At 40.3% G+C, this 27656-nt stretch overlaps 2 long non-coding RNA genes across 2 annotated transcripts; one reads left to right on the forward strand and one right to left on the reverse strand.

The window, feature by feature from the left end:
* Positions 1–5869: 5869 nt before the first annotated feature.
* LOC126953890 (uncharacterized) lies at positions 5870–27233 on the reverse strand. The gene is made up of 5 exons (XR_007725401.1): positions 27119–27233; positions 20134–20207; positions 19321–19375; positions 9324–9396; positions 5870–6375 (listed from the first exon to the last, which is right to left on the reverse strand). It is a non-coding gene; the product is annotated as an uncharacterized LOC126953890 (long non-coding RNA).
* LOC126953893 (uncharacterized) lies at positions 6078–26845 on the forward strand. The gene is made up of 2 exons (XR_007725404.1): positions 6078–6260; positions 26483–26845. It is a non-coding gene; the product is annotated as an uncharacterized LOC126953893 (long non-coding RNA).
* Positions 27234–27656: the final 423 nt, after the last annotated feature.

The raw sequence follows: 27656 nt of genomic DNA on the forward strand, positions 1-27656 counted from the left end.
TATAAACGCCTCTATGCAAATAAACTAGAAAATCTAGAAGAAATGGATAAATTCCTGGACACATACACCCTCCCAAGACTAAACCAGGAAGAAGTTGAATCTCTGAATAGACCAATAACAGGCTCTGAAATCAAGGCAATAATTAATAGCCTACCAACCAAAAATAGTCCAGGACCAGACGGATTCACAGCCGAGTTCTACCAGAGGTACAAAGAGGAGCTAGTACCGTTCCTTCTGAAACTAATCCATTCAATAGGAAAAGAGAGAATCCTCCCTAACTCATTTTATGAGGCCAGCATCATCCTGATACCAAAGCCTGGCAGAGACACAACAAAAAAAGAAAATTTTAGACCAACATACCTGATAAGTATCAATGTGAAAATCTTCAATAAAATACTGACAAACTGAATCCAGCAGCACATCAAAAAGTTTATCAACCACAATCAAGCTGGCTTCATCCCTGGGATGCAAGGCTGGTTCAACATATGCAAATCAATAAACATAATCCATCTCATAAACAGAACCAATGATAAAAACCACATGATTATCTCAATAGATTCAGAAAAGGCCTTTGGCAAAATTCAACAGCCCTTCATGCTAAAAACTCTCAATAAACTAGGTATTGATGGAATATATCTCAAAACAATAACAGCTATTTATGACAAACCCACAGTCAATATCATACTGAATGGACAAAAACTGGAAGCATTCCCTTTGAAAACTGGCACAAGACAAGGATGCCCTCTCTCACCACTCCTATTCTACATAGTGTTGGAAGTTCTGGCCAGGGCAATCAGGCAAGAGAAAGAAATAAAGGGTATTTCTTTAGGAAAAGAGGAAGTCAAATTGTCCCTGTGTGCAGATGAGATGATTGCATATTTAGAAAACCCCATCACCTCAGCCCAAAATCTCCTTAAGCCGATAAGCAACTTCAGCAAATCTCAGGATACAAAATCAATGTGCAAAAATCACAAGCATTCCTATACACCAATAACAGACAGAAAGCCAAATCATGAGTAAACTCCCATTCACAATTGCTACAGAGAGAATAAAATACCTAGGAATCCAACTTACAAAGGATGTGAAGGACCTCTTCAAGGAGAACTGCAAACCACTGCTCAACAAAATAAAGGAGGACACAAACAAATGGAAGAACATTCCAAGCTCATGGATAGGAAGAATCAATATCATGAAAATGGTCATACTGCCCAAGGTAATTTATAGATTCAATGTCATCCCCATCAAGCTGCCAATGACTTTCTTCACAGAATTGGAAAAAAACACTTTAAAGTTCATATGGAACCAAAAAGGAGCCCACATTGCCAAGACAATCCTAAGCAAAAAGGACAAAGCTGGAAGCATCACGCTACCTGACTTCAAACTATACTACAAGGCTACAGTAACCAAAACAGCATGGTACTGGTACTGAAACAGAGATATAAACCAACGGAACCGAACAGAGGCCTCAGAAATAACACCACACATCTACAACCACCTGATCTTCAACAAACCTGAAGAAAACAAGCAATGGGGAAAGGATTCCCTATTTAAAAAATGGTGCTGGGAAAACTGGTTAGCCATAGGTAGAAAGCTGAAACTGGATCCCTTCTTTACACCTTATACAAAAATTAATTCAAGATGGATTAAAGACTTAAATGTTAGACCTAAAACCATAAAAACCCTAGAAGAAACCTAGGCAATACCATTCAGGACATAGGCATGGGCAAGGACTTCATGACTAAAACCCCAAAAGCAATGGCAACAAAAGTCCAAATAGACAAATGGGATCTAATTAAACTAAAGAGCTTCTGCACAGCAAAAGAAATTACCATCAGAGTGAACAGGCAACCTACAGAATGGGAGAAAATTTTTGCAATCTACCCATCTGACAAAGGGCTAATATCCAGAATCTACAAAGAACTTAAACAAATTTACAAGAAATAAACAAATGACCTCATCAAAAAGTGGGCAAAGGATATAAACAGACACTTCTCAAAAGAAGACATTTATGCAGCCAGCAGATACATGAAAAAATGCTCAACATCACTGGTCATCAGAGAAATGCAAATCAAAACCACAATGAGATACCAGCTCACACCAGTTAGAATGGCAATCATTAAAAAGTCAGGAAACAACAGATGCTGGAGAGGATGTAGAAAAATAGGAAAGCTTTTACACTGTTGGTGGGAGTGTAAACTAGTTCAACCATTGTGGAAGACAGCATGGCAATTCCTCAAGGATCTAGAACTAGAAATACCATTTGACCCAGCAATCCCATTACTGGGTATATACCCAAAGGATTATAAATCATGCTGCTATAAAGGCACATGCACACATATGTTTATTGCAGCACTATTCACAATAGCAAAAACTTGGAACTAACCCAAATGTCCATCACTGATAGACTGGACTAAGAAAATGTGGCACATATACACCATGGAATACTATGCAGCAATAAAAAAGGATGAGTTCATGTCCTTTGCAAGGACATGGATGCAGCTGGAAATCATCATTCTGAGCAAACTATCACAAGGACAGAAAACCAAACACCACATGTTCTCACTCATAGGTGGGAATTGAACAATGAGAACACTTGGACACAGGGAGGGGAACATCACACCTGGGGGCCTGTCGTGGGGTGGGGTGTAAGAGGAGGGATAGCACTAGGAGAAATACCTAATGTAAATGATGAGTTACTGGGTGCAGCAAACCAACATGGCACATGTATACCTATGTAAGAAACCTGCACATCGTGCACATGTACCCTAGAACTTAAAGTATATATATAAAAAAGACTATATTCAGTAGGATTTTATTAATTAGGTATGTTAAGAATATACTGTATGCATTAACTTTTCATTTTCTGAGCAAAAGTTTTTTGATTTTGGTATTTGGTTAATAAATGAGCAATAATTTTATACTATAATATTTAGAATATTTTAGAATTCATTTGGTGTTTTCGAGCAAAAAATTTATGAAAGGATATAGAGCTCAGTTTTCTTTTCAATTATATTTCATGAAGTTCAAGTGTGAAGGTATAATTCGTGCTCATCAATTAATATATCCTGTCATGCCTAAAAATGATGGATTTACACTTTTCTATAGTCCTATTATTTAACATGAAAATCTTCTTGGGAACTTTTTTTAAGTTCAATGTTTCTAAGAAGTTCCTATTTTAATTTTTTTCCAAGTTGATTTAGAAATTTTTGAATGCATCTTAAATTTTTTTGAAGGAATAGATTTTTTTCTTTGTGTGCTATAAAGTACTCTGATACTCCTTTAAAATACAAGTATCAGGTAACAGAGCTAACATCTTTGTGGAAACTGCTTTTCCTCTGTAGTTACCTTATTGCGCATATTGTGTCTGGGAGAAGTCACTGATTTTTCTGGATATTCTCCAAATGTCTTTACCAGTGTTTAGCATTATAATAGGAGTCAAGTCTTTTTTTTTTTTCCACTATAGTTTCAGATCTTGAACGTACTCTTTAATAAATGTAGTACACAGTTTGTCTTTGCAATGCAAAACCTCAGTCATGTGCCTCCCCACCCCTCCTGAGGGTTAATATTAGGAATTAGAATAAGTCAATGAAATATGGGAACATATTTCATGATCTCACTCATGGCCTGCTTGAGAGGGCCTGAAATAACTACTGAGTAAGAAATAATGTTAATCTTACTTGAATTCTCCTAAAGTTAATTGTGATAATGGTTATTTTTCTACTAGGTAAATCAACTGCTTTATTGAGAATAAATGCCTAAATGAAATCCTGCTTATTTCAATCTATTTAATGTATCTTTAACATTGAATCAGCATTAGAGTTGTGGCTGTTATTATTATTATAATTTAACCTCAGTTTTAATATCATATTTAGATCTAACTATTTAACAGCTGAACTCATAATAGCTGCACATGTTGAGGGCTGCTTTCTACTATGCTAATACCTTTGATTTTCAGTCTGGGGACTTTCTTTCTGACCACTGGGGCCTGAATGCCCTGCTCATACAAAGGCTAAGCCAGGAGTTTAGGGGAATTAACTTCAGAAACAGCTCACATGCAGTATCAAGGGGGAAGCTAGTAATGACACAGTTTTCTCACCCCTTCATCTGATTAACTTTGAGGCATATTCTACTTTGGTACTTTGCAAAGTTTATCACTTGGGGATCCTGTTAAAAATTCACATCCTGATTTAGTGGATTTGTGGTAGAGCTTCAGATGATGATGATGATGATGATGATGATGATGATGATCCACTTTGAGTAGCAAGCTCTACACTGTCTCTCAGAATCCCCCAATGGAATGAAGCTTCATTTGCCCTCAATGGTAACTTTCTTGATTATTCTCCTTTGGTTGTGTTTTCTTCCCTTGCCTATTTCTCACTTCTCTATTCCCCTACCAGTGTTTCCTACTTGCATGTGAATTCTTATTTCAGGTTGCTTCTGGGGTAACCCAAGCCAAGAATACGCATCTGTCTATTTATCTATCTGCTCACCTATCCATCCATCTATTATCTACATCTATCCATCCATCCATCCATCCATGTAATGCATTCATCTATCTTCCATTTGTCTATTTATGTAATCTATTTATCTATCTTATCTATCATGTATCTAATATATTCATCTATCCACCTACCTATCTATTCATCTACTTAATCAATTCATCTATGTATCTACTATTTATCTATCTAATCTATTCATCTATCCATCCATCTATCTAATCTGTCTACCTACCTACCTACCTACCTATCTGGAACATAGCAACACAGCACAGCCTCTTTAAAAATCCAGTAGATTGAAGAGCTGAAAGAGAAAGAATGAAGACATACTGGAGGGGGTGGAAAGGAAACGTTGATGACTACCAGCTAAAGGGACTTTTTCTTCCTTCTTGTGTCATTTTCAACAGGATATGGTATCATGGAGCTCCGGTGAAAGAAGAGACTAGGCAGTCAGCTATGGTTACATAAACTGGGCAGCTCCATAAGTCCATGGAGGAATCCCCTTTCTACTAGGAAAGATGGACAAGGACTTTATGCCTGATTCTTTTATTCAGGGCACACTGCTGACAGGGTTGGCCAGTAAGGCCATAGAGAGAAGGCAGGCCAAATGCTAATCTTGGAAAGGACGGAAATCAGCATAAGTAGAGAGACGCAGGGTGAAGTGGTAGCGAACAGCGGATGTCACACTGTGTGGGCTTGTGGGTCAGTCCTGTTAAAGGGAGGAAAATCAGTAAATGGGCTTGCAGGTGGTTACCCAAGATTTCTTCATGACTTTGTGCAGCCTGTACAATGTATGCTCTTTATCTTGTGGGAGTGTAATTGAGAGACCTGGACTTCCTCAGCTCAGATCCCAACTCTGCCACCTCCTGTTTATGCTACCTCAGCATGTGTATTCAACCTCTTTAAGCATCGGTCTTCCCATCTATGTAGTGGGGACAGTAATTCCTATCTCATAGGACTGTCATAATAATTAAATGAGATGTTTTGTACAAAGTGCTGCTTTTATTACAACTGCAGGATAAGAGAGCAGCCCTGATACTGTAAATATTCCCAAGAATGATGAGGAAATAATGGTGGATCTTTTACTTGATTCCAGCGTTATGAACACACATATATATATACACACACACACACACACATATGTTTAATAGCATATAGGTAGAAAGCCACAGGAGTGGTAATACCCTGATTATGTAAATCGACCCCAGCTCTAACAGCTAAAAAACCCTACTACTGCTCTTAGTTATGCATGAAATCACCCCCATGAAACTTTTCTTTGAATAAAGCAAACATCTGTTCTTGGTGGAATGCAAAAGAGAAACTTTATTTGAAGTTCCTGCTTCCCCTTCTCATTAAAAGTATTTTGAGCACTACTAAAATAGTTCCTGCCAAGAGCACTTTTCGCGCTCTTCAGTTTCTTAGGTTCACTGGCCTGAGAACCAGCATTCAGCATTCTTAGTCCCACCATAGCTGGGAGTCTGGGGTCTGGGAAAGGGACACAGTCACTTTGTTTTTGCCATCAAGACCCTCTGATCGCCTCGGATGGTCTCACCTGCTTTTGCTTCTTTCCAGTCCTGACAGGTTGATATTCTGGAAGCAAGATCTTGGAAGGCCAAGGACAGGTCATTTCTTAGGACTGTGCAAAAGAAAATCAGTCTTTACAGTAAGCTATTTGATTCCAGTAGTTCTTTCATCTCAGTCTTTTGAAAGCAACTTCCCCTCTTTAACCAACACCTGCCATGGCCTCTTCATGGGCTGAAGAAGGTGAGTGCTGATGGAAATCCCAGATGTGGCCAAAACTCCCCAGCAGCAGACAGGTCAAAGGTCTTTTGAACCCTTTCCCGTAACAGGTGGCACTTGATCTTCAGAGTGGCCTACACTGTTCAAGAGGGTTTGAATCATGAGACATTTGAGGTTTAAAAAAAAAACCTGTCATTTTGCATTTTGATTTTTGTAGAGCCAACTACAATGTATTTGAAAATTGTGTTCTTGAAATAAGCCTGTAATAGTAGGTGTCAAAGGTATCAGAGATAAAGTGTCTACTCTTTTAGTGGTGTAAGTTGTGGTTGTTTCAAATTAAATTTCCTTGTAATATATGATGGATAATTTAATACAAATTAAATTTCCTTGTACGTGTGTGTGTGTGTGTGAGTGGAAGTGTGTAGGCAGTCAGAGAGGGAAGAATAAAGAATTCATACTAATGTCTAAATAAATGAATTAATTAGTGGAAATAAATAGATTCCTGTTTGTACTATACTACAATTTTTAAGGTTAACCAGTTGTTAATTAATACACTGGACTTGAAGGAGACTCATTTGTGTTGAAACATGAAATGTTTGTCCTCTCTCCTTCTCCCTCTCACCTGGAAACCATGAAAGATCTGCAACTCACAAAAACTAGTGTAATTTAAACACACTTTAAAAGAATTGATAGGCAGCAATTCTAACCTAAAGGGCTCATATCGAAACTACTGATCATAGATCTCTAATAGGTCCTAATTAATGAGAGAGTGCAACCATTTTCTGCTTGAGGAAATTGCCCAGGTTCCAAACTGTAGACTTGACATTCATAAGCCATGAAAAAACATGGATTCAAACACAGAGACCCTAGGCTATTTCCTAGAGCTCCAAAGATGTCATCAGAAACAGAAACGTTCCATTTGACAACCATGAGATTTGACACTATTGACCTACATGGAAGGTTTTAACACTGCCGCTCATTCTCCCATACGTAAAGTGGCTCAGCAGGGTGACCTTCTCAGGGAGGCATACACGCATTTTCTCCACACATCCTCCTTAATTCAAGGGTCCTATGTGTGGCTCCTCTAGCAAAGAATCAAAGGCCAAAGGTGGGTGGCCCAGACTCTTTCTCATACTGGGGAGTACAGGCAACAGCTGCAGCATATCACTGAGATTGGCTGCTGATAGGGAAAAGCATTGATAATTTCATCAGGTCTCATAGACCACTAACAACAGAATACCCTCCCGCTAATTGGTGGCCACTGTGACCGCCATAGTTGGTTTGACTGAAATCAGTATTTAAACAATATTTTTAAATTGTGGTGAAATACACGTAACATAAAATGTACCATCTTAACCATTTTTTTAGTGTATAGTGCAGTCGTGTTAAGTATGTTTACAGTGTTGTGCAACCAATTCCAGAACTCTTTCATCTTGCAAAACTGAAACTCAATCCCCGTTAAGCAATTCCCATTTCCCACTCTCCACAGCCCCTGGCAACTGCCATTCAACTTTCTGTCTCTACAAATTTGCCTACTTTAGGTACCTCATGTAAGCAGAATCATACAGTGTTTGTTCTTCTGTGACTGACTTGTTTCACTGAGCATTTTGCTCTCAAGGTACATCCATGTTGTAGCATGTGTCAGAATTTCCCTTCTTTTAAAGGCAGAACAATATTCCATTGTATAAATATACCACATGTGGTTTATCCATTTACCTGTCAATGGATATGTGGGTGCTTCCACCTTTTGGAGACTGTGAATGATGCTGCTATGAATGGGGGCATAGAATCAGTGTATTTAATTCTAACACTAAAAGGCTCATATTCCATTGCATGACTAACCCACTCTATGATCCTCAATAAGTCACGTGTTTTGTAGACAGCATACGATTGTTCTAATTCAGGGATCCCTTTAGACCCATGATACTCATTAATATAGCTGAGTGGAGTTAGAGAATCTGTAGGCATAGAGCAGAAAGAAAGGGAACCAGTCTAAAAGTTGATGTAAATTTAAATCTTGGCCTCCTTACCACTAAATTTTCATTGCCCAGACTGTTCCAGCCAAGATACACTGAATGAATATTACCCAAAAGTTCCACCCTTATTGATAGAACAGTTGTGGCTAACACTTGCATAGTGTTTAAAATGTTCTAGACCTCATTTTTAAGCTACGTACACTATCATCATCATAACTGTTTTACAAATGGGAAAATGAGTCTGGGTGGTTAAGTCCCTTGCCTAGTGTGTGAAGTCAGTCGGGGCTGGTGTTTGAATGCAGGTAGTTTCACTCCAGAGTTCACGCACTTGACCATGACACTGGGGATATATATGGATAGATGTATCTGAGAAAGTGCATGATCGGGTTTTTTGACAATCAACAATGAGAGGAGACATCTTAGAACTCCAAATCAATATTGTTTAAAAATGGTGCAACAACATAAAATAGAAAGTCCTCTGGTTTTTAAATTGCACACAACTAATTGGAATCCCAACTCAGCCAGCGGCTGTTTGATAACAGTGACCAAGTTTTTATTCTCTTGGCTTCAGTTTCCTTATGTGAAAATGAGAATAATAATATTCACATAACTCAGTTGTGGAAAATTAAGAAAATAATGTTGTAAAGTGCTTAGCTTATAGTAAGTACTCAATAAATGTTAGTTCTCTTCAGTCTTTTGGGGCAAGAGAAGAATATAATCTCAAAAACCAGAAATACGTTGGCCGGGTGTGGTGGCTCATGCCTGTAATCCCAGCACTTTGGGAGGTCAAGGCATGCAGATCACAAGGTCAGGAGATAGAGACCATCCTGGCCAACACGGTGAAACCCCGTCTCTACTAAAAATACAAAAATTAGCTGTGCATGGTGGCCCGTGCCTGTAATCCCAGTTACTTGGGAGGCTGAGGCAGGAGGATTGCCTGAACCAGGGAATCGGAAGTTGCAGTGAGCTGAGATCGTGCCATTGCACTCCAGCCTGGAGACAGAGGGAGACTGCCTCAAAAAAACAAAAACAAAACAGAAATACATTTTCATAAAGGCATATGTTGCATAAACACTTTTTAAAATTATTGCCATTAAATATGAACACTTACCACTTTATTTTCCTCGTGTACAAGGAACTTAACATTTGGATTGCCTCCTCTCTCTTTTGCATTCTGCCAAAATCTGTTCACAAATGCAAGAGACATGTGATGTTGGAAACCTAACAATAGGTCCTAGTAAAATCAACCTTGTATTTTCTTCAAGCGAAGAAAGAGCTTTAAATGACAAGACAGGGACTCTATTAATGAGCTAAACCTACATTCTCTTTCCCTTCGCCCCAGAATTCCATGCCTTTGAATATTCGTCATAAGTCAGCAAGGGAAGTGCTGTCTCCCAGGCTTCACCCAAGGTCATCATTACGTTTTAGCCATCACATAATCAAAGTCTTGCCTCTTCTTTTTATTTTTTAAAAATAGTGTAACAATTTGATCAATAGAAAATGGTATAAGTACATTTTTTTGATAAAAAATAATACATGGAAGCTTAGATATTATTTGTACAGTTAGATAAGTTGATTCAAAAATGATCCTTATAAGCTTAATTGATTCAATAATAGCCACACTTGTTAGGATAATGTTACACAAGGAAAAATGTCTTCCCAGTGCCCCTGTACTCTTTGCTTTGAAGATGTACACAGTAAGCCACCAAGAGACCAATGTGAGATGCACAGAAATTCAGATCTGCCACTCTTAAAAGGAAGATAAAGAAGTTTCTTCACTGCGATTAAAGGATAGCATATTTCTCTATGTGGATATACTTGCATCTCCATACATGTGTAGACAACAAATATTTCCATGTTGTTTCTCACTGTTACCTTTTCTTTGTAATGTTTTTCTTTGAGCAAAAAGTTTAACTCTTCAATTTGTTTCCTCTGTATGATGTTTAGTGATTGATTTCCATTAAATATCAAAAGAATCGTAAAGTTCAAAAAAGCTTAAGAAGCTATGGAACTGTCTATAAGATGGATTCTATTTTCTGTTTGTGGATGAAATATGTTGTTATCCACATTATTGGAAGTTCCAGCCTACAGAGAGATAAGGACATTTGATTGAGTGTGAAAGGTCGGAATGGAAGTGTGGGTTGTTTTTCTTCATTGGACTCTCTTGTTGATTTCCAGTTGGCAAAATGCATGTCCAGCCTCCAGTAACGCTGCATGGAGGGTTGGTGCTTTACTGAAGGAAAGTGTTAACTGGAAAAACTTCCCTTACCTGGAAACAGATGAAGTCCTACAACTTTTAAGACATGGCTCTTGTTGTGTATTATGGTAGTTTGTGCTTTCTGATATCTTTTCTTTCTCTCTTTTTTTTTTGTTTTTTTGAGACGGAGTCTTGCTCTGTCACCAGGCTGGAGTGCAGTAACGTGATCTTGGCTCACTGCAACCTCCGCCTCCCAGGTTCAAGTGATTCTCCTGCCTCAGCCTCCCAAGTAGCTGGGACTACAGGAGCGTACCACCATGCCCAGCTAATTTTTTTTTGTATTTTCAGTAGAGACGGGGTTTCACCATGTTGGCCAGAATGGTCTCTATCTCTTGACCCAGTGATCCACCCCCCTCGGCCTCCCAAAAGTGCTGGGATTACAGGCGTGAGCCACCGCGCCTGGCTCTGATGATCTTTTCTTGAACGACCATATCCCTCCTTTGGAGTGACTGGATGTCTCCTGTCAACATTTACATCAGATCATATTTTTCCCTTAGGCCAACTCTGCCTACAATCACTCTTGAACTATTAGGTTACTGCTATAAAACACTATTCACAAACTTTAAAACGTAATTACTATTTGCATCTCTAAGTTCTCAGGACCAATTTTGTTGGTTATTCTGCACCTTATAATATTAGAGTCTATTCTCATTGTAGAGACAAAACTAAGCATGAGATAGGATACTGACTGGCTGAGAGGTTAGCAGTGAATTGCGGTTCAAGGTGAGAATTCACAGACTTTGGTCCACTGAGCCATGTTTCCCATGCTTACAGGTCTGTGAAACAGCTGCAGTTGAAACTCTGAGAAATATTCTCCGCAAAGTGGAATACTTTAAAAGAACCAAAATCTCCCTTCCTCTCTTCTCTTCATACAAGAATCTGCCCCATTTCTCATAGCTAGTCACCCTCCTTGGTTTGATCACCCTGGGACAGCAACTCATTGCAGATCCAGTATCTCCATTTGACAAAACGTGCTCCTCCCAGTAGGGAGAGCCCCTAAGAATCTACTTCTTGGGCTTTGACATTGGCCAGCATTTTGGGACAAGAGTTTTCATAAATAATTTTTTAAAAGGGAAATACTGCATTGCTAGATTATTGAACTGGAAGATCATGAGCCTTGCCCCTATAATTTATAAATCAGTTTAGTCCTTTGCATCTCAAGGTGTCATCTCTTTGCTTTTTACCTCTGTCATTTTTTTCTTTATTTTCCCCTTGTTGTCTTCTTTCTCTCTGTATATGTTTCTGTCACTTTTTTTTCTTTATCTCATGTTTATATTTCTCTCTGGGCTGTTTTTCTATGTTTTTTCTTTTTACTTGTTTCCTTGCTCTTATTTACATTTTGCCATAATTTCAGTGAATATTTATTGGACAACTATTTCAAACTAAAGAGTGGGCTGGATACTAAAGAGATAGAATGAAAGTCTTTGCCCTTCAAGAAAATCAGCACCTTTGTAAAATCTGTTGTCTCTCTTTTAATTAACCATGATAGAAAACTGAGTTATCTTTCCTGGCTTTGTCTTATGTTTCTCACAGTTAACTGAAAAAGAGAAAGAAAATTAAGTATGTTACATTTCCTATTGCAAAGAAAAAAAAGATCATCTAAGTGGCTTTGTTTTTTACCTTTTTGTGACACTCAGTTGATTTTATATATTTTACACCAATGGGCCTTGGTTGAAAACAACAAAATGAAACAGTGTATTCACCTCCACGTGATTCTCTTTCCTCTGGCATGAAAAACATGGTAGGCCGGTGAGGTGGCTCACACTTGTAATCCCAGCACTTTGGGAGGCCGAGATGGGTGGATCACCTGAGGTCAGGAGTTCGAGACCAGTCTGACCAACATGATGAAACCCTATCTCTACTAAAAATACAAAATTAGTTGGGCATGGTGGCGCATGCCTGTAATCCCAGCTACCTGGGAGGCTGAAACAGGAGAATCGCTTGAACCCAGGAGGCGGAGGTTGCAGTGAGCCAAGATCGTGACATGGCACTCCGCCTGGGCAACAAGAGCGAGACTGTCTCAATTAAACAAAAACAAACAAACAAAATGCTAGCAATATAGGTCAGGTTCTCTGAGATCCTATTGGTTCACCTGTCTCATCAGTAAGCAATGAAGCAGTGCCTTATGCTTGGCTTATACGCAGACACCTTGGGTCTTTCACATAGTGAATTGTGTGAGACCAACAGTCCTCAGCCTCGGGCTTGCCTCAGAACCACCTGGAGGGCTTGATAAAGCACCTGTTTCTGGGTCCCACCCCTGGAGTTTCTGATTCAGTAAGTCCGGGCAGGGGCCTGAGAATCTGCATTTCTTACAACTTCCTGAGTGATGCTGATGTTGCTGCTCCTGGAACTAAATAGTTCAGAGACAATTTTGCTGGTAGAGTGTTGGTGGCAGATCTGTTCACTTATCCTCATTTTTTTTTTTGTTCAGAATAGTGAATCTTTGATATAGCTTGAATGTTTGTCCCCTCCAAGTCTCATGTTGACATGTGATCCCCAGTGCTGGAGGTGGGGCCTGGTGGGAGGTGTTTGGGTCATGAGGTGGATTCCTTGGGATGGGTTGGTGCCATTCTCACAAGATGGAGTGAGTTCTTACTCTTGGCTCCTGCAAGATCTGGCTGTTAAGAGAAGTCTGCTGCCTCCTTCCCCTCTCTTTGGCCTCCTCCTCTCTTGTCATGTGACTTATTTGCTCCCGCTTCACCTTCCACCATGAGTAGAAACTTCCTGAGGACTTCACCAGAAGCTGAGCAGATGCTGGCGCCATGCTTCCCGCATAGCCTGCAGAACCATCAGCCAAATAAATCTGTTTCCTTTATGAATTACCCAGCCTCAGGCATTCCACTATAGCAATGCAAATGGACTAAGACAACCTTTTAAAAACTATTAAATAAAAATATCATTTAATACACTATTCTTTGTTTTCCTGTGAGCAAAGAGAATAAACATTATTCTCAAGAGTCTCAGAACTTCCAGCCTTGGCCAAGATCCAAAGGGCAGGGGGCCCTTCATTAGATGCTACTTGGTGTTTGCACACCTCTCTCAACTGTCACAGGCATTGCTAAGGAGGTTTGGAGTCAACTCTGGCAATATTGTTTTTTTAAGCCAAGAAGCAAAAACATGAGCATGACTCAAATTATTAAATGTTGACTTTAAAGGCCTCCTGCTTTTACTGTTTTTGTAATTTAAAGAAATCTAATCCCTTCAAATGGCCCTGCTGTGCCTCGCCCTGGCATCATGTTTGTTTGGGCTTTGGATTCAACATTAAGATAATGATTTAAAGGAAAAAGAAAACAACCTTAAATGCCAGGGTTTCTTTTAGACCCAGGGCATGGACAGGCCAGCCATGTGGGTATGGATGTAGGACATACGCATGTTTCCGCAAAGAGCACGTGTGTGAGGGAGAAATGGGGAGCACTGGGGTCACCCAACTTATGAAACAAAAAAAGACTTTATTGCTTAAAAACCCTAAGGAACAGGTTGGTAGGTGGCTTGGGTGTCACAGGAAAGAATTTGGGGATTTAAAAATTCCTACAAATGATGTTTACTTTTTATTTTTATTTTTTGAGATAGAATTTCACTCTTTCATCCAGGCTGGAGTTTCATGAAATGGCATCATCTCGACTCACTGCAACCTCCACCCACCGGGGTTCAAGCGATTCTCCTGCCTCAGCCTTCCGAGTGGCTGGGATTATAGGCGCCCACTGCCACACCTGGCTAATTTTTGTATTTTTAGTAGAGACAGGGTTTCACCATGGTGGCCAGGCTGGTCTCAAACTCCTGGCCTCAGGTGATCCACCCACCTCACCTTCCCAAAGTGCTAGGATTACAGGCATGAGCCACCGCACACAGCCTAGAAATTATGTTTAAATGTTATTTAATAGATTGAAGCCTCCAAGAAGACAGTTTAATTAACTCTGATTTCCAATTCACTCCAGTAATAGTGAACGTTTGCTTCTCAAATGAGAACCTTCTTTATTTTCTGAGACTAACTCTAAGCTGTTATAATATTTTTCTTTTTCTTTTTTTCTTTTTTAATTTTTATTTATTATTATTATTATTTGAGATGGAGTCTCGCTCTGTTGCCCAGGCTGCAGTACAGTGGCACAATCTTGGCTCACTGCAACCTCCGTCTCCCAGGTTTGAGTGATTCTCCTGCCTCAGCCTCCTGAGTAGCTGAGATTACAGGCACACATCACCACACCCGGCTAATTTTTGTATTATTAGTTGAAACGGGGTTTCACCATATTGGACAGGCTGGTCTTGAACTCCTGATCTCATGATCTGCCCTCCTTGGCCTCCCAAAGAGCTGGGATTACAAGCATGAGCCACTGCGCCCCGCCAATATTTTTCATTTGAACCATAAAAAATTCACTGTGAGTACTGAGAGTTTTTCTTTACTTACAAACATCATACTATTTTTTGTTTTTGTCTTTTTTAAACACAGAGTGTCACTGCACCCTGCCCATGCCATCTTTTAGATTTATTCAGCGGACTCAACCTCTGGGTCCCAATGCAATGGCATAGAGAACATTTCATTTCAATTCATTCGTCTTGTCTGTCCATTTGTTCTTGGCCTTGGTAGAACTGGAAAGCTCCTGACACATAGACCTGACTGGGAGGGGGGAAATTTTAATGTTACAACCAAAGAACCACAGGAAGGAATATCCCAACTCTCTTCCCATGGACTCATGTGATTTCCCCAAGAGGCAAACAAAAAGCAGATCACTTCAACCATCATCTTCTTTGGTCTTTAGAGAGCACAGCTTTTCCGGGACATGGACAGAAACCCCAGAGACAATTGAACTCGTCGAGAAGGTGACTCCCTGTGCTGGGGACCAGGCTAACCCTGAATAAAGGAAGTCTTACTCTCTCATCTTGAAAAGACCCCATTTTCAATTATTTTATTTTATTTACTTTTTTTTTTTTTTTTTTTTTTTTGAGACAGAGTCTCACCCTGTTGCCCAGGCTGGAGTGCAGTGCTGCAGTCTCAGCTCACTGCAACCTTGGCCTCCTGGGTTCAAGCAATTCTTCTGCCTCAGCCTCCCAAGTAGTTGGGATTACAGGTACCCACCACCATGCCTGACTAATTTTTGTATTATTAGTAGAGATGGGGTTTCACCATGTTGGCCAGGCTGGTCTCAAACTCCTGACCTCAAGTGATTCACCTGCCTCAGCCTCCCCAAATGCTGGGATTACAGGCATGAGCCACTGCGCGTGGTGATTATTTTAGATATATATCCAGAAATGGTAGTGCTAGAGCATGTGGTAATTCAATGTTTAATTTTTTGAGGAATCACACGCTATTTTCCACACTGCTGCATGCACCATTGTACATTCCCGCCAAGAGTGCATGAGGGTTCTGTCTTCTCTACATCCTCACCAACACTTATTTTCTAATGTTTTTAATAGTAGCCATCCAAATTAGGATGGCCTAATAGTAGCCGTCCTAATTTTTTTAATAGTAGCATTAGTAAATTTCTAAATCAGATCTCAGGTGCTTAGAACTGGAAAAGTTCGAATCTTGATTCATGGCACAGGCATCACCACTGCATGGACACATCTTTCATATAGTCCGATTTTAATAATGTAACAAATACCCGTGAACCTGCCACCTGCTTTAAGAGCCAGGACATCATAATTAGTTCATTATCCATGTGATCCTCAACTAATGCATTCATTTACCTACACTAGAGGTAAACATGACCCTGAATTTTTACGTCTTTGTTTTGAAAATGCTTTTATTATACCTATATGCAAATGTATGTATATCTAAAACATATATTATTTACTTCTGCCTGTTTCTGAACTTCATAACAGATATGTGTTTCTCCAGGCCTTGGCAGTCTCCCAAAGCTCCAGATGATTCTCCTGCACTGCCAGGGGCCAGCCAGTATTGCGGCACTTCCTACCCGGCCTCTGTGCCGGCTGCCTCCTTGGGTCACCTCTGTGAACCATCAGACTCGTCTTCCTTTGGCTGACTTTAGGAATTCTGCTTCATTCAGGCCTGAGGCACAGGTTTTCCGGAGGTGATCCACCAGCCTCTAGTCTCTGATACATTCACCCAGGGCATCTGTCTTCATCTTTTTCTGGGTCTTAAATCATTCAGGTAAGCTCTTTCCCCACCCCGAGCTTTGGATCTGTCATCCTCTCTCCTCTCTCATCCCCTTTTCAGTATGCTCTTTGGTCCCCTTACCACCTCCCTGATATTTATTCGTAACAATAGCAAAGAAGAGGTAGTGAAGTTGCAAAACCTGGGTGCCTGAAAGACTATGTACAGAGAGGAACAAAACGAAAAATGTTGCTTAGTATCTTTAGCCTCTGTTGATTGGGAAGGCAGAACTGGAGTTTAGAGAAACCTCAGCCTACAGGAATAGGGGTCCAGTCACTCTTTAACACACAAGCCAGTAAGCACGTCTCACAGAGGGATGACATTGGCTGCGTCTCTGAGTACACGTTTGTTCCCCTCTTCACGACTTCACTTAATGATCACAAATAAGCTGTGTGCTGCAGTGCGGATTAGATCCTTTGATTTAAACAGGTTGAGATGTCCTCAAGGTGCGTGCATGTTGTAGCATGGGTCAGAATTCTCTTCCTTATTAAGGCTGAATAACATTCCATTGTATGTACAGACCACATTTTCCTTATCCGTTCTCCCATCAGTGGATACTTGTGTTGCTACTCCATTTTAATTAGCAGAAAAGATTTAATAAACGAAGGAATTGGCCGGGTGCGGTGGCTCACGCCTGTACTCCCGGCACTGTTTGGGAGGCCGAGGCGGGCGGATCACAAGGTCAGGAGGTCAGGTCAGGTCCCAAAGGAGGGCATAGAGGATGAGCAATGAACACAGGCGGTTCTGGTTACAGCTTTTTAAAACCATAGAGGAAAATACAGATTAAAACAGACAAAAAGGAACCATGGCAGGGCTATTAAAAAGTCAGTTGGGTAATGGTAGATATTTTTCTTTCTTAACTTTTTCTGTGTTGTTGTTGATAATACTTTTGTAATTTTTGCCCCGCTTTTACATTAGAAGATGAAGTTTATCTTTAAGAGATACGTAAAGGGTTAACCTTAGGAAACTGTAGACACCTCTTCTAAGACAGGGAGAAAGATGTTAGGAAAACATACAGCTATGGATTATTTAGGGAGCAGAGGGAAGGGAATTTAGGATGTTCATCCCAAGTAGTCCTTAGGAAGGTTGTCCTCCCCTCCTAAGTGGAAATGGCGACCCCTCCTTTTGAGACGGAGTCTCGCTGTGTCTCCCAGGCTGGAGTGCAGTGGCCTGATCTCGGCTCACTGCAAGCTCCGCCTCCTGGGTTCACGCCATTCTCCCGCCTCAGCCTCCCAAGTAGCTGAGACTACAGGCACCCGCCACCACGCCGGCTAGTTTTTTTGTATTTTTAGTAGAGACGGGGTTTCACCATGTTAGCCAGGATAGTCTCGATCTCATGACCTCGTGATCCACCCGCCTCGGCCTCCCAAAGTGCTGGGATTACAGGCTTGAGCCACCGCGCCCGGCCCCGCCCCCTGTATTTCTATCCATTAAATTCACCTACAAAGTTTGACACCAGTATGTGTCTTCATGCCTATTCCCTCTCCAAGCCATAAGCCCATCCAGGGCAGAGATGACGTTTACTTTTCTCCGTATTCTGAGAACTTAGCACAATTCCTGCTTCTTAGCAGATGCTCAATCCATTCTTATTGAGAATCCACACTTTTTCTTGAGGGAAGTAGAAATTCAATCATTTTCTGAGAGTGCGAGGGTGAGAACTTGAGGAGTTGAGTTCTGAAACGAGTGTGGTGGAAATGAGCAGTGGCTGCCCAAGAATCTATTCAAAGATTGTTGGGTAAAAATCTACACCAGAGGAGACAGGGATGTTCACTACATTCTTTTAAGAGCAGCATTCACAGCAATAAGGTAATGGATGAAGACTCGTCTTTATACGAGAAAAAACACAAGGTGAGGCCTTCAGAGAGATTTGATAGTTACCAAGTAAGTCTCCAAGACTGCCGCTCAGATGCTGGTGAATGCAGAGCCTTGAAGCCAGGGCACCGACAGCCCTCCCTCGGCTAGGGGATATTTTCTAGGGTGTCAAAGAATGTGATACATGTGCTCTGTCCACTTCCCTGTCCCATGGCACGGGAACAATCAGAAAGTCACCTCTGCTGGGAGAAGGTCATGGTCCAAGATGACAGGTAAACCCAAGGTCAGAAGCCCAGGGCTCCCGAGGATGCCAACTGGCTCCACCGTATCGGGTGATTTCTCACATTCCCAGGGCCAAGCCTCCTGTTTTGTAACAGTTCAGTCAAGGATTTTACTGGAGTAGACAAGCATGAAATGAATTTTCCAGAGACGTTTCCGAAGTGGGGGAAAGTTCATGGCTCCAAGGCACCGGTGGCTAATGAAACAAAACTGCGAGCTTCTGTTTTTCTTTAGAAAGAGGGCTTCCCAGTTTTAAAAATCTGGATTTCTAAAACTTGAGCTGTGTTTTCAACTCTCAGCTCAGCTTTGCCCTGTCACCCTGGCGTTGCAAGTTGATGCTGTGCTGCTTCTGAATTAGCCAGGTGGGCTGCCCGGGTTCCCCTCAGCACTGCAATATTGCTCAGAGTAGGTGCTCTTGAGACCTCTGGTTGCGATTACTCTCAGCCCAGAGTCACCATTACCCAGAGGGACACACTTGGAGCAAACTTAGTGAAGGGTGCTTGCCTTAACCAGATGGTAATCGCCTATTATCAGTCTTTATTAGACTGTTGTTTATTATCAGATACTCATCTTTGATTTATGTCAAACCAAATACTTAGTTTCAAACTAAAAAATACCTGGCCATCCTTTTTCACTTTTGGCATTACCTACCCAGCACTTGTCTTTGATATACATACGTACAGAAACCAATTTTAGGCTCCCAGGCCTAGGAGAAATAAGGAAAATAAAAAATAAAAATCAGTTTTATAAAACATGCTAATAAAAACATTTCAGTTCATCCTCATCCACCACTCATTGAATCTGCCGGTTCTGAACCTCGCTTCCACTGTTTAACCTCGAGTAACTTATTTAATAAATCACTGAGACTCAGTTACCTCTAAATTGGAATAATAATACCTATTTGGAGGGGGCTATTATGAGAATTAAGTAAAATACCATATACTGCCTCTTGGAATTACTCCTTTATCTCTATTAAAATTATTACCATCAGAATGCAGATCTCTAGTTTACTACACTTCACATCCCAGTTGCAGAAACGGTATCAAGGAATGACTCCAAGCTTATGTCCTTGCAACTAGCCTGACACAGACAAACGTTTCCCTTCCTGAAACACCACCCCCTTGATACCACCCTTGCTTGACGTTTCCAGTAGCTTCTTACTGCCTGTCCATAACAGCTGTAACTCAAAACCCACCACAGTTTCATCCCATTCCACTTCTATGACTATATTAAATGTTGCCTGTTTCCTTCGGAGTGCCCTTTTAAACCCTTTTTCCTGGAGGTAGGAAAGTCTAACTTAGTTTTTCTAACTGCTTTTTGTTTTGTACGTGTCTCTATCTTCCCATCTTGCCTCACCACCCACTTCTTTCTCTCTCTATCAAAATCAGTGTGCATCCAATAGGATTTAGCTGCAGACCAGTCCCTCCCAGAAAATAGTCCCCAACGTCTCCAGTCCACTCTGACCTTAGCTCCTCGCTGAGCTCCAGCTGTACCTGTAATCCTGACCATGCTTTCACACTTTTCATGGCTGAAGACTCCTGCAAAATATGGAAACACAGAGAAAAATGGTTAACAAAGACTATGATTTTTCTGATTGCACAGCTCAGGAGATTGAGTTCAACCACTTAAACTAGCTCAGGCGTGGCACCGCTTAATCAAACCCTGTCTTTCTTTAGCCCTTTCTTTTCTCTTTTTCTTTTTTCTTCCAATAAAAGAGTAGTTTACATTGGATCTTTATCTTGATCAGCAAAGTTTTACATTTACCTTTTTTCCCCCAAGACGTTTTAGAGGTACTTTATTCTTTTCTATTTTCTAGAGTGTTAAACATGCTATCTTAAAATTTATCTTAAAATTTTTCAATGTATTTTTTGTTGGATTTTCACAACATACTTATTTTCCATCCTTTGCTTTCACTTTAAAAAATAAAACAATGTCAACACTTCATACTGAAGCAAGATGGCATATTACAGAAAATGTTGTCTTCTATTTCTCCTCTGAAATTGATTTCTAAAATTACTTTGTTACTAAATGTGCTATCTTAAGCTGACTACCAGCTTTTGCAGGCATTTCCTGGAGTCAGAATGTTGGAATGCCAAGAGTTGTATGTTTGAAGCAACGCACCTGTTAGTTGCAACTTTGTTTTATTTTTTCTTTAGAATTATATACAAAAGATATTATAAAGATACAATGTTCCACAAAGCACAGATGATTTAGTATCTATTTATAATATGAGCTCATAGCATTACATCAGTGTTTTATAGATACAATTTCATATCCCAAGGCATTGTAGCAATACATTCCATATCATCATCTTTACTTTATAATTCTTGAGAATAAGAGTTAGCATCACATAGTCTTGAGATTAATGAATTTGAAATAATCACAAATGTGAATTTTGTAGCATTTCTAGAATGCCAACAATTGAAAATTATATTTAAGCAACAGCTTTCATAGTTATGACTATGTTTATAGTCAGATAAAACAAAATTCACAAAAGGGATGAAAAATAGAAAATATTTGGTGATGTTTGCTAGTGGAAATCTGATTGGTCTCATAACTTAATCTTTAATTATTTGCCATCATTAAGGGATATACTACTTAAAAGCTCAGACTTAAAAGCGAAGATCTCCCTCTAACCTGTTACAATCCTATGTCCTCTTTGAACACGTTTAAGGTGAAAATGAAGCATGTTATTTCCTCTAATAGAGGGATACTTTGCCAACAAGTAGATTGTCAAGCAATCAAGGAAAAACAAATGGCTTGAGTAATCTAAAAACTGATGGATCCATTCAACAAATGTTTATTGAATGCCTAGTGTGGACAGACACTGTTCTAGGCAGCAGCGATGCAGGGATGAACAAGACCAAGCAAGTCCACGCTGTTATGGGGCTCACATTCTTGCGGGGGATGGACAAGAATAAATGAGAAAATAAGCCTATAATTACGGTAAGAGCTTTAATGGGAATGAACCAGGCATGGTGATGAGAGGAGGCACTTGCTTTGAAAGAGTCATCATGGAAGTTTGCTCCAAGGAGCTGGCCGTGACATCTAAACTAAGATCTGACAAATGAGAAGGGCCCAACTTTATGCAAAGGGGAAAGAATATGCAAGCACCCAGAAGTGGAAGGCATATTGGAGGAGCAAAAAGACAGTCAGAATGGCTGGGATACAGGGAGGGGGCAGCAAATGGTACAAGGTGAAATGGAGTTTCATAGGGTCTAAGTCAACTAGAGTACTGTGAATTGGGGGAAAGCTGCACATTGCATTTTAAGTGCTTTTGGAAAGGAAATATCTGGATGCTTTCAAGCACAGAAACGACATGATCTGATTTATATTTTAAAAACACTTCTCTGGCTGCTGTGTGGGAATGGACTGTGGAGGGAAAAGTAGAAGCAGAAGGACATGCAGAGACAATTGTGGTCATCCAAGGAAGTGATGGCGGTGGTTGAGATCAGTGTGACAGCAATGGAGATGGGTGAGGCAGGTGGATTTGAAATATGCGTTGAAGACAGAGCCACCAGACCCACTGATGGATTAGAAAGGAAAAATCAAGTATTGAGTCCCTGGGTGGGTAGTCGATTCTGTTACCTGAGACTGAAAGGACTGGAGGAGGAACAGGTTAGAAGGTAGGAGAGAATGAATTCATATTTGAGACACCAGTTAAAGAACCTAATGGAGATACTGAGTTGGATATCTGAGTCTGGAGCCCTGGAGAGAGGCCAGGGATGAAAAGGAGAGTCTGGGAGTCCCTGACATATTGATGACATCTCAAGCCTTAGGACCAGACTATTTCACTGGAGAGACAATGTAAGTAGAGAGGCTGGCCTAGAGCTATGTCCTGGGAGTCCTTCAACATATTCGAGGTTAAGCTGAAGAGGAGACTCCAGCAGAGAAGACAGAAGAAACTTCCAGAGAGGCATGAGGAAAACCAGATGAATACAAATGAAAAGAAGCAAGAGGTTTCAATAAAGCAGGTGATCAGCTGTGCAGAGAGATTCTGAAGGGGTTGGTAAGAAGAGAGCTTGGAGAGGGCAATTGGATTTGACAACGTGGCAATTCTTTGGGATGTAGACAAGAATATTTAAAAAGAGTTATGGGGACCAAAACCCCATCACAGTAGGTAAGGAAGTGGATCCAGAGACCATGAGTGACTTTGTTGAGAATTTTGCTAGAAAAGGGAGAAGAGAAATGAGGCAACAGTTAGAAGAAGATGTAGGGTCAAAGGAGGGATTTGGTTTGTTTGCATGTTCTGTTTAAAGATGAGAGACAGTGAAGCATATGAGCATGCTGAGAAGAATGACCTAGTGGGGCTGATGGTGCAGGAAGGTGTGTAATTACAGAAGTGGAGCCAGCCCTCAATAACAGAGTTGATTACACTACCCAAATGAGAGCAGGAGTTCTCAAACGTAGGAAACATCCAAGCCTGACACTTGTATTCTAAGACACATCTTTTGACTTCTGTAATAAAAATATAAAATCTGAATCAAAGTGCTACAACTTATCTTCTAAAATTTCTAAAATCATATAGCAATGATATAAAGAAGAATCTTTAACTCTCATATTCAAAGCTTCATAAATACCATATTCATTTCTCCTACTTATTTGTAGTAGCTCATAAGTGAGAAGAGATGAGATCTAAAAGTTGCTAATGCTTTTTCAAAGTTTAATCTGAAATACAAGAGGATGCCATTCCCTATACTTAGATCCTCACTCACCTTGGGAAATGTCTGAAAATAAAATAATTTTTTTCCTTGAATGAAATGGCTCTAAGTTTAGAGACTGATTAAATATAAACTCAGCTGAGGAAACAAAAAAACACACAAAAGAAAAAATCAACAAAATGTATTACATTTTTAAAAAAATTACGGAACAACTTCTGACAAATTAATCATGTGTTTTTAAAATCACTATTTCACTAGAAGAAGAGAGAAACTTGGACCTGGGAAGATCCCACTGAGCCACCAGGAAAACATATAAAAGAAAACTTGGCCAACAGGCATATGAAAAAAGGCTCAATATCACTGATCATTAGAGAAATGCAAATCAAAACCACAATGAGATATCATCTTATACCAGTCAGAATGGCTATTACTAAAAAGTCAAAATATAGATGCTGGCGAGATTGCAGAGAAAAGGGAACACTTTTGGTGGGAGTGTAAATTAGTTAAATCTTTGTGGAAATCAGTATGGCAATTCCTCAAAGAACTAAAAGCAAAACTACTATTTGGCCCAGCAATCCTATTACTGGGTATATAGCCAGAGAAATATAAATCATTCTACCATAAAGATACATGCAGGCAAATGTTCTTTGCAGCACCATTCACAATAGCAAAGACATGGAATCTACCTAAATGCCCATGAATGACAGATTGGATAAAGAAAATGTGGTAAATATACACCACAGATTACTACACAGCCATAAAAAAGAATGAGATCGTGTCTTTTGTGGGAACATGGATGGAGCTGGAGGTCATTATCCTCAGCAAACTAATGTAGGAACGGAAAACCAGATATTACATATTCTCATTTATAAATGGGAGCTAAATTACAAGAACTTATGAACACAAAGAAGGAAACAACAGACACTGGGGCCTGCTGAGGGTGGAGGGTGGGAGGAGGGAGAGGAGCAGACAAGGTAACCAGTGGGTACTGGACTTAATTCCTGGGTGATAAAATAATCTGTACAACAAACCCCCGTGATACGAGTTTACCTATGTAACAAACTTTCTCATGTACCCCGAACCTAAAATAAATGTTAAAAAAACAAGAAAGTGTATTATACAGCATCTAAAGAAGGCACAGAAAATCACACATTTTTGCTACAGTTCAGGTGCAGTGAATATTAAATGTGGCACTTTCTTGAAGCATAACTCTGATGTTAAAATGAATTCCAGGATTAGACACTACTACTACTACTATTACTACTACTACTATTGCTACAGAAAATGGTAAGTAGTCAGACTGTTATATTTTCTTTCCCATCTCTGGTCTCCCTCCAGCCTTCCACCACTACCACCAGAATGTCACTGTTCTCAATCTTAAGATCTGAACTCAAACTTTCTAACCTAAGGTATTTGTCTCCATGAGCTTCCCAAAGACTGATGCATAAGATGATGAGAACTAGATAGATACAGAGTTTAAAGACAGCTTCAAATTTCTAATCTTGGGCAAATAACTTCACTTTGATGGCAGGTAAAATAAAGGGGTTAATTAGACAACCTCTGAGTTCTTATTCACTTTTAACAGTTTATCATTCTACAGTGCGTTAGTGGTGGTGACCTTGCAGATGTCGAGATCATGATTTAAAAGGAACTGTTGAATTCCATGTTAATGCATCATTGCACTTAATTAGGAGGTTTTATACATTTCAAATGAAAGGTTGAGATGAATGTGTTATTTCAACTGAAAAGTTCAATAACATCCAGGTAGAAAAGGGGGCAAATTGTAAGGTCCACAAAAAGGTGATTTATAAACTCAAAAACATATTAACACCAACTTTAATAGAAAAAAAGTTTATTCCTTCCCCCTTACCTTTTGTTCACTTATCTTTGCTTTTTGTATGCAGATAGAAACCACTCAAATAAATAAATAAATAAAAGGAACTAAGGGGGATGAGGTGGAAATGGAAGAAAGGAGGGAGGAAAGGAAAAAGAGAGCACACTTTTTCTTAACAGGACGACAGAGTATGTTAGCTATCCCAACAAGTTTAAAATCTCCCAAATTAGAGTCACCTTTTTAGCAAGCTACACTCTTTGTAAAAATGATTAATAAATATTCTGCATGTGGTTACCTGAGATGAAACTGATATTAATTCATTTCAAGGGCGTTAAGCGCTTGCCTGGACCACCACAGATTAAGAAGCAGTAGTTAGGCCATGGGACCCTGTGGGGAGAGGTATCTGTACGAAATGCTTTTTCACATTGACAGCCTGAAACTTCTTAGGCTTTAAGGTCATTTAAGCATTATTGCTCCTTCCCCTTTGCTTCTAAAGGCTTATCTTTCTCAGATGTCAGGAGAACATCCTAGAAACATCAACAAATATGACACCTAAGAAACTAGCTTCACAACTTGTTATTTTGCTGGATATATGGTATTCCAGTGACTACGGCTATGTAATAGTTACTCCAAAACGTGGTAGCATAAAGCAACCACTTATTAAGTCCATGGATTCTGTGGACAGGAATGTATACAGAACACAATGCAGACAGCTTATCTCTGCTTCCTAATGTCAGGGGGCTCAGCTGGAATAATCTGAAGGCTCCTTCATGTCCTCGTTGGGAGCCTGACACTGGCTGATGGCCAAGAAGGTAGTTGGAGTTGGCTCACATACCCATGTGTGGCCTCTGCTTGTGCCTGAGCTCTGCATGGTGAGAGAGATCGGGAGAGACAGAGCAAAAGAGGAGTGGGGAGAACAGAGGGAGATGCGCAGGGAGGAGTGGGAGGAAAAGGGAGAGAGAAAAACAAGGCAGAAACCATATCAGCTTCTGTGACCTTGCCTTGCAAGTCACCTAGCTTTCTTTCCAGGACATTGTGTTGATTAGCAGCTAGTCACTCAACCCTGCCCATATTCAAGAGGGGGGATTTAAACTCCCACTTCTCAATGGAGGAGTGCCAGCCTCACATTATAAACAGAGCATGTGGGATGGGCTATGTTTTTCTGTGGCAATCTTTGGGAAATGCGATCTGTCAAAAGTGGGTAACTTCATCTTTAAACCAGTTTACTGGCCTGTCCCAAGTTGCATCTAGACCTTATTCCTAGTATCCTCCAGCTGCCTGGAGTCGGAAAGGATATCTTGTTGTTTCTGTTTCTCAGGAAAGACAGGACAGATTCTTATGACCTGAAAGGGCACCTCAACTCTTACCTTGGAAATTTCTACATGAAGAATCTGCTCTGAAACTATAGCAAACGTTCACAGCGTGTTTGAGTGTGAATCCGGACTGATTGGGGAAGAGCAGGAAGCAATGATGATGTCTATTTCTGTCAAATGTCTGAAAACTATTTTTATTTTTTTAAAACTTTATTCAGAAGTCTCAATATTGTAGTGTGTAGAGATGTATACTAATTTAGTGATATGAAGATGAAGGGCTTCAAGCCTGTTTTCACTGCAGAGCTCTCAGTACCTAGCAACTCCAAGGAAAAAACTGTTGCTCATGCAAAATTAAATTTAATAAAACAACCAAGAATGGTGCCAAAGTTTAATTAATAGGATAAGGTTATGGGTCAGACTGTGTACCCCCCAAAAGACATGTTGAAGTCCTAAGCCCCTGAACCACAGAATGTGATCCTATTCAGAAATAGGCACAGTGTCCGGGCACCATGGCTCATGCTTGTAATCCCAGCACTCTGGGAGGCTGAGGTGGGTGGATCACCCGAGGTCTGGAGTTTGAGAACAGCCTGGCCAACATGGTGAAACCCCGTCTCTACTAAAAATATAAACAAAAAAGTTACCTGGGTGTGGTGGCAGGCACCTGTAATCCCATCTACTTGGGAGGCTGAGGCAGGAAAATAGCTTGAACCCGGGAGGCGGAGGTTGTAGTGAGCCAAGATCGCGCCATTGCACTCCGGCCTGGACGACAAGAGTGAAACTCCATTTCAAAAATAAGTAAGTAAATAAATAAATGAATAAATAAACAAATAAATAAATAGGCACAGCACAGTTTTTGTTAGTCACGCTGGATTAGGGTGAGTCCTTAATCCAACAGGACTGGTGTCCTCACAAATAGACAAAGACACAGCAGGAACATGGCCACATGGAGATAGAGACACACAAAAACATCATATCGAGATGTAGGCAAAGATTGGCGAGACATTTCTACAAGTCAAGGAACATCTGGGACTACCTGGAAACTGTAAGAAACAGAGAAAGGTCCTTCCCTGTAGGTTTAGAGGAATATGGTGCTGCCAACATCTTGATCTTGGATCCAGCACTGTGTGACAGTAAGTGTCTGGGTTTTTTTGGAGACAGAGCCTCACTCTGTCACCCAGG

This window comes from Macaca thibetana, chromosome 4 (assembly GCF_024542745.1).
Source record: "Macaca thibetana thibetana isolate TM-01 chromosome 4, ASM2454274v1, whole genome shotgun sequence".
Classification (NCBI taxonomy): Eukaryota; Metazoa; Chordata; class Mammalia; order Primates; family Cercopithecidae; genus Macaca; species Macaca thibetana.